At 37.8% G+C, this 7,946-nt stretch overlaps 1 pseudogene; it reads right to left on the reverse strand.

Annotated features, from left to right (window-relative positions):
* Window positions 1-348: 348 nt before the first annotated feature.
* Window positions 349-802, reverse strand: LOC115519166 (annotated as a pseudogene).
* Window positions 803-7,946: the final 7,144 nt, after the last annotated feature.

The following is a 7,946-nucleotide window of genomic DNA, read 5'->3' on the forward strand; positions in this document are numbered from 1 at the left end:
CACTTGCGTACATCACCCAGTGCTCGTCACAAGCGCCTCCTTCATCCCCCATCACCTAGTCCCCCCGTCTCCCCACCCTCCCCTCGGGTAACCAGCAGCGTGTTCTCTGTAGTTATGAGCCTGTTTCTTGCCTTACCTCTCTCTCTGTCTCTTTCCCTCTTTGCTCTTTTGTTTCTTAAATTCCACATGTGAGTGAACTATGGTGTTTGGTTTCCTCTGACTGACTTACTTTGCTTAGCATAATACTCTCTAGCTCTGTCCATGTCATTGCAAATAGCAAGGTTCCATTTTTTGTTTGACTGGGAAAATAACTTTGTTTTCTTCTGGGGTGTGGGCAGATGACTAGTCTCAGAACTTCTGGAATTGCCTCTTGGTGCCAGTGACCTTTGTGACTTTGAGCCTGTGGCAGTGCACAGCCTTTTTCAAGAGCCAACACCCACTGTGACAGTGTTGCCAGTCTGGACATCCCCAAAGCAGACAGGTGCACGGACATGTTCTTGTGGCATTTCTCAAAGCAGTTGTACTTTTGGATGCGGTGGAAGTAGTCTCAGCAGATGACAGTGGTTCTCTGTGTCTTCATCTTGGACACCACACCAGGCAGAATCTGCCCTTGGATGGACACATCACCAGTAAAGGGGCATTTCTTGTCAGTGGGCTCCTTGGGCTTCTTGAAGCCTAGAGCAATGTTTCTGCAGTATCATAGCAGCTTCTTTTTGCCAGTTTCTCTAAGCAGGACCCTCTCTTGACTTTGAAAGTTGGTTGTCTGTTTTAGATGGGCATGGTGAGTCTAAAAGTCTGCCATCTTCCCAGCCACCTGAAGAAAGGACAAGATTTTATTCTTTCTTATAGCTGAGTAATATTTCATAGTTTATATATATATATAAAGAAGACGTGGTATATATATATATATATACCACGTCTTCTTTATCCATTCATTATCAATGGATACTTGGGCTGTGTCTGTAATTGCGCTATGTAGATTGTAGATAATGCTGCTGTAAACATCAGGGTGCAGGTATACCTTTGAATTAGTACTTTTTGGATAAATACCCAGTAGTGTGATTGCTGGATTGTATGGTAGTTCAATTTTTAACTTTTGGAAGAATCTCCATATTGTTTTCCAGAGTGGCTGTACAATTTGCATTTCCACCAAGAGTGCAAGAGGGTTCCCCTTACTCCATATCCTTACCAACACCTGTTGTTTCCTGTGTTGTTGAGTTTTGCAGTTCTGATAGGTGTGAGGTGATATCTCTTTGTACTTTTGATTTGTATTTCCCGGATGATGATGAGTCATCTTGTCATGTGTCTGTTGGCCGTCTGTAGGTCTTCTTTGGAAAAATGTCTGTTCATATCTTCTGCCATTTTCAGTTGGATTATCCATTTTTGGGGTGTTGAGTTTTATAAACTCTTTACATATTTTGGATACTAATCCTTTATCTGATGTGTCATTTGCAAATATCTTCTCTCATTCTGTAGGTTGTGTTGTGTTTTGCTGATGTTTCCTTTGATGTGCAGAAGCTTTTTATTTTGATTAAGTCCCAATAGTTTATTTTGCTTTTGTTTCTCTTGCTCTGGAGACATATCTAGAAAGAAGTTGCACTGCCCAATGTCCACAGGAAAGCAATGCCTGTGTTCTCCTCTAGGATTTTTTATTTTTGTTTTTACTTTTTTTTTTTAAAGTAAGCTTTGCTCGCAGCACCAAGCCCAATGTGGGGCTTGAACTCATGGCCCTTAGATCAAGATCTGAGGTGAGATCAAGAGTCAGATACTTAACTGACTGAGCCACCCAGGCACCCCTCCTCTGAGATTTTTTTGTTTTCAGGTCTCACATTTAGGTCTTTCAACCATTTTGAATTTATTTTTGTGTATGGTGTAAGAAAATGGTCCAGTTTCATTCTTTTGCATATTGCTTTCCAGTTTTGCCAACATCATTTGTTGAAGAGACTGTCTTTTTCCTACTGGATATTCTTTCCTGCTGTGTCAAAGATTAATTGACCATATAGTTGTGGGTTTATTTCTGGGTACTCTATTCTGTTGCATTGATCTGTGTGTCTGTTTTTATGCCAGTACCATACTATTTTGATCACTACAGCTTTGTAACATAACTTGAAGCCCAGAATTGTGATGCCTCCAGCTTTGCTTTTCTTTTTCAAGATTGCTTTGTCAATTTGGGGTCTTTTGTGGTTCCATGCAAATTTTAGGATTGTTTGTTCTAGCTCTGTGAAAAATGCCTTTGGTATTTTGATAGGGATTGCATTAAATGTGCATTGCTTTGGGTAGTATAGACATTTTAACAGTATTTGCTGTTCCAATCCATGGACATGGGATGTCTTTCCATTTCTTTGGGTCATCTTCACTTTCTTACATTAGTGTTTTATGGTTTTCAGAACACAGGTCTTTCACCTCTTTGATTAGGTTTATCCCTAGGTATCTTACTGTTTTTGCTGCAAATGTAAGTGAGATTGATTCCTTAATTTCTCTTTCTGCTGCTTCATGTTGGTAAATAGAAATGCAACAGATTTCTGTACGTTGGTTTTGTGCCCTGTGACTTTACCAAATTCGTGTATCAGTTCTAGCAGTTTTTTGGTGGAATCTTCCAGATTTTTTACACATAGTATCATGTCACCTGCAAATAGTGAATGTTTTACTTCTTCCTTACCAATTTGGATGCCTTTGCTTTCTTTTTGCTGTCTGATTACTATGGCTAGGACTTCTAGTACTATGTTAAGTAAGAGTGGTGAGAGTGGACATCCCTATCTGTTCCTGACCATAGAGGAAAAGCTCTCAGTGTTTCCCCACTTAGCATGATGTTAGCTGTGAGTTTTTCAAACTTTATTATGTGGAGGTATGTTCCCTCTAAACCTACTTTGTTGATAGTTTTTATCATGAATGTATATTGTACTTTGTCAAATGCTTTTTCTGCATCTATTGAAAGGATCATATGGTTCCTCTCCTTTCTTTTATTAATGTGGTGTATCATGTTGATTAATTTGCAAATATTGAACCATCCTTGCAACCCAGGAATAAATCCCACTTGATTGTGGTGAATGATTCTTCTAGCATATTACTGGATTTTGTTTGCTAGTATTTTACTGAGCATTTTTTGCATTAATGTTCGTCACAGATATTGGCCTGTAGTTCTCTTTTTGAATGGTGTCTTTGTCTGATTTTGGTTTCAGGGTAATTCTGGCCACACACATTGAATTCAAATAGTTTCCTTGCTTTTCTAATTTTTGGAATTGTTTGAGAAGCATAGGTATTAACTTTTCTTCAAATGTTTTGTAGAATTCACCTGTGAAGCCATCTGGCCCTGGACTTTTTTTTGTTGGGAGCTTTCGATTATTGATTCAGTTTATTTGCTGGTTATTGGTCTGTTCAAGTTTACTATTTCTTCCTGTTTCTGTTATGGTATTTTATATGTTGTTAAGAATTCATCCATTTCTTCCAGGTTGTCCAACTGGTTGGCATATATTTTTTCATAATATTCTCTTAAAACTGTGTTTCTGTGGTGTTGGTGGTTATTTCTCCTCTCTCATTTGTTATCTTAGTCATTTGGGTCCTTTCTTTTTTCTTTTTCATAAGTCTGGCTATAGGTTTATCAATTTTATTAATTTTTTCAAAGAACCAGCTGCTGGTTTCATTGGTCTTTTCTATTGGTTTTTAGTTTCTATATCATATATTTTTGTTCTAATCTTTATTATTTACTTCATTTGGCTTCCCTGAGGCATTGTCTGTTACTCTTTTTCTGGCTCCTTTAGGTGTGATGTTAGTTGTTTGAGATTTTTCTTACTTCTTGACTTAGGCCTATATTGCTATGTGCTTCCCTCTTATTTATTTATTTATTTTGAGAGAGAGAGAGAGAGCACAAGCTCAGGAGGAACAGAGAGAGAGAGGGAGAGAGAGAAAATCTCAAGCAGGCTCCACGCTGTCAGTGCAGAGTTCGACGTGGGGCTTAAAGCCATGAACTGTGAGATCATGACCTGAGTTGAAATCAAGAGTCAGACGTTTAACTGACTGAGGCACCCAAGCACCCCTGATCCTCTGTTGATTTTTTTTTAATGTTTTATTTTATTTTTGAGACAGAGAAAGACAGAGCATGAGCAGGGGAGGGGCAGAGAGAGAGGGAGACACAGAATCCGAAGCAGACTCCAGGCTCTGAGCTGTCAGCACAGAGCCCGACACGGGGCTCGAACTCACGAACCGCGAGATCATGACCTAAGCCAAAGTCAGATGCTTAACCAACTGAGCCACCCAGGCACCCCTCCTCTCTTGATTTTTTTAAAAAAATTTTTAACTTTTATTTATTTTTGAGACAGAGACAGAGCATGAACGGGGGAGGGTCAGAGAGAGAGGGAGACACAGAATCCAAAACAGGCTCCAGGCTCTGAGCTGTCAGCACAGAGGCCAATGCGGGGCTTGAACTCACGGACTGTGAGATCATGACCTGAGCCAAAGTCGGATGCTTAACTGACTGAGCCACCCAGGTGCCCCTCCTCTGTTGATTTTTTAATCAGATTATTTTTTATGTTGAGTTTTAGGGTTTTTTACATATATTTTATATGTCATTTCCTTATCAGGTGTATCATTTGTGAATATCTTCTCCCATTGAATAGGTTGCCTTTTCATTTTGTTGATGGTTTCATTTTCTGGTCAGAAGCTTTTTTAGTTTGATGTAATATCATTTGTTTATTTTTGCTTTCGTTGTCCTTGTCTCTACCAAATAGGAAAAAACAATATCACTATGAGTGATGTCCAAGAGTTTACTGGCTATGTTTTCTCTTAGGAGTTTTATGGTTTCAGGTCATATTTTAAATTTTAATCCATTTTGAGTTTATATTTGTATATAGTGTAAGATAGTCGTCTGATTTCATTCTTTTACATGTAGCTGTCCAGTTCCCCCAATATCATTTATTGAAAAGATCGTCTTTTCCTCATTCTATATTTTTGCCAGTTCTTCATAGATTAATTTGCCATATAAATATGGGTTTATTTCTGGGCTCTCTATTCTACTACATTAATCTGTGTGTTTTTGTGCCAGTACCATACTCTTGGGTTACTGTCACTTTGTAGTGTAGTCAGAAATCCTGGAGCATGATAATTCCAGCTCTGTCCTCTCTCAAGATTGCTTTGGAAATTTAGGGAATTTTATGGTTTCATACAAATTTTGTGATTTTTGTCTTAGTTTTATAAAAAATGCTGTTAGGTGTTTTCATAGGGATCTCATTGACTCTAAAGATTTCTTTCAGTATGGAGATTTTAACAGTATTAATTCTTCCAATCCATAAGCCTGGTGTATTTTGCCATTTACTTGTGTTATCTTCAGTTCCTTTCATCAGTGTCTTGTAGTTTTCTGAGTACAGTTCTTTCATGTCTTTGGTTCAATTTTTCCTAGACATTTTATTCTTTTTGATGACATTGTAAATGAAATTGTTTTTAAATTTATTTTTCTCAAGTTTATTATTAGTGTAAAGGATTTTTGTGTATTGATTTTGTGTCCTGAAACTTTATTTATTTGTTCTAATAGTTTTTGGATGGAGTCTTTAGGGTTTTCTTTATAGAGTATTATGTCTTCTGCAACAAGTGGCAGTTTTACTTCTTCCTTTCCAAGTTTGATGCATTTTATTTCTCTTTCTTGTGTAATTGCTATGGCTAGGTATTCCAATTCTAGTCTCAGTAAAAGTGGGGATAGTGGACACCTTTGTCTCATTCCTTATCTTAGAGGGAAAGCTTTCAATTTTTCACCACTGAGTATGATATTATCTGTGGGCTTGTTATATATTGCCTTCATCATGTTGAGGTATGTTCCCTCTACACCAACTTTGTTGAGAATTTTTATCATGAATGGATATTGAATTTTGTTAAATGCCATTTCTTCATCTAATGATATGATATGATTTTCATCTTGCTATATTTTAATGTGGTATATTACATTGATCAATTTATGAGTGTTGAACAAACTTTGTATCCTCCAACAAATCCCACTTGATCATGGAATATGAATTTTTCCTTTGTGTTCAGGAACAAGACAGGGATGTCGACTTTCACCATTGCTATTTAAGATAGTAGTGGAAGTCTTAGCCCCAGCAATCAGACAACAAAAAGAAATAAAAAGCACCCAGATTGGCCAGGAAGAAGTCAAACTTTCACTATTTGCAGATGACCCGATACTCTATGTAGAAAACCTGAAAGACTCCATCAAAAAATTGCTAGAACTAATATATGAATTTAGCAAAGTCACAGGATGTAAAATCAACATACAGAAATCTGTTGCATTTCTATACACCAATAATGAAAAAGCAGAAAAAGAAATCAAGGAATCAGTCCCATTTGCAATTGCACCCAAACAATAAGCTAGCTAGGAATAAACATAACTAAACAGGTAAAAGATCTGTACTCTGAAAGCTATAGAACGCTCATGAAAGAAACATGAGAGGACACACAGATATTAAAAAACATTCCATGCTCATGGATTGGAAGAACATTGTTAAAATGTCTATACTACCCAAAGCAACATACAAATTTAATGTAATCTCTACCAAAGTACCACCAGAATTTTTCACAGAGCTAGAACAAATAATCCTAAAATTTGCATGGAACCATAAAAGACCCTGAATAGCTAAAGCAATCCTGAAAAAGCAAAGCAAAGCTGGAGGCATCATGATTCTGGACTGCAAGCTATATTACGAAGCTGTAGGCATCAAGACAGTATGGTACTGGCACAAAAACAGACACATAGATCAATGGAACAGAATAGAAAACCCACAAATGGACCCACAGATATATGGTCAACTCATCTTTGACAAAGCAAGGAACAATATGCAATGGAAAAAGACAATCTCTTCAACAAATGGTGTTGGGAAAACTGGAGAGTTACATGCAAAACAATGAAACTGGACCACTTTCTTACACCGTACACAATGATGTAAGTATTGTTATTTTTAAAAATTTTTTAATGTTTGTTTATTTTTGAGAGAGAGAGAGAGGGGTGAGAGAGAGAGAGGGAGGGGCAAAGAGAGAGAGAGAGGGAGACACAGAATCCGAAGCAGGCTCCAGGCTCTGAGCCGTCAGGACAGAGCCTGACATGGGACTCAAACCCACGGACCATGAGATCATGACCTGAGCCGAAGTCGTTCGCTTAACTGACTGAGCCACTCAGGTTCGCCCTGATGTGAGTATTGTCCCTCTTGCTTTCTTTTTATTTCCACCTAAATGGGTTATCTTGTTCCGTCCCTTCACTTTTAGGCTGTGTGTGTCTTTAGATCTAGTCTCTTACAGGCAGCATACAGATGAGTTTTTTAAATTCATTTGGCCACCTTATGTCTTTTGGTTGGAGCTTTAGTCCGTTTACATTTTAAATAATTACTGGTAGGTTGGTATTTATTGCCACTTTGCTGATTGTTTTCGGGGTGCATTTGTAGGTCTTCTTTGTTCTTTTGCTTTCTTGTGATTGATGACTTTCTTTCATATCATGTTTCTCTCTCCTTTTTTTTAAAGGTATCTATCAAAGGTTTTTGGTTTGTGGTTACCGTGAGGTTCATATATCACAACTGATATGTATGGCAGTCTGTTTTAGGTTGGTGGTCATTTCACTGTGGGTGGGAAGGCAAACGGGGTGCAGCCACTCTGGAAAAGAGTATGGAGGTTCCCCACAAGTTAAAAAGAGAATAAAAGTTAAAAAATACCCTAAGATTCAGCAGTTGCACTACTAGGGATTTACTTAGAGGATACAAAAATATCAATTCTATGGGATACATGCATCCTGATGACTATAGCAGCATCATAAACAATAGCCAAACTATGGAAAGAGCCCAAATGTCCATTGACTGATGAACAGATGCAAAAGATGTGGTGTATATATACAATGAAGTATTAGTCAGCCATCAAAAAGAATGAAATCTTGCCATTTGCAATGATGCGGAGGGAGCTAGAGTGTATTATGCTAAGTG

The sequence above is a fragment of the Lynx canadensis genome, chromosome B4 (assembly GCF_007474595.2).
Source record: "Lynx canadensis isolate LIC74 chromosome B4, mLynCan4.pri.v2, whole genome shotgun sequence".
In the NCBI taxonomy this organism is placed as follows: domain Eukaryota; kingdom Metazoa; phylum Chordata; class Mammalia; order Carnivora; family Felidae; genus Lynx; species Lynx canadensis.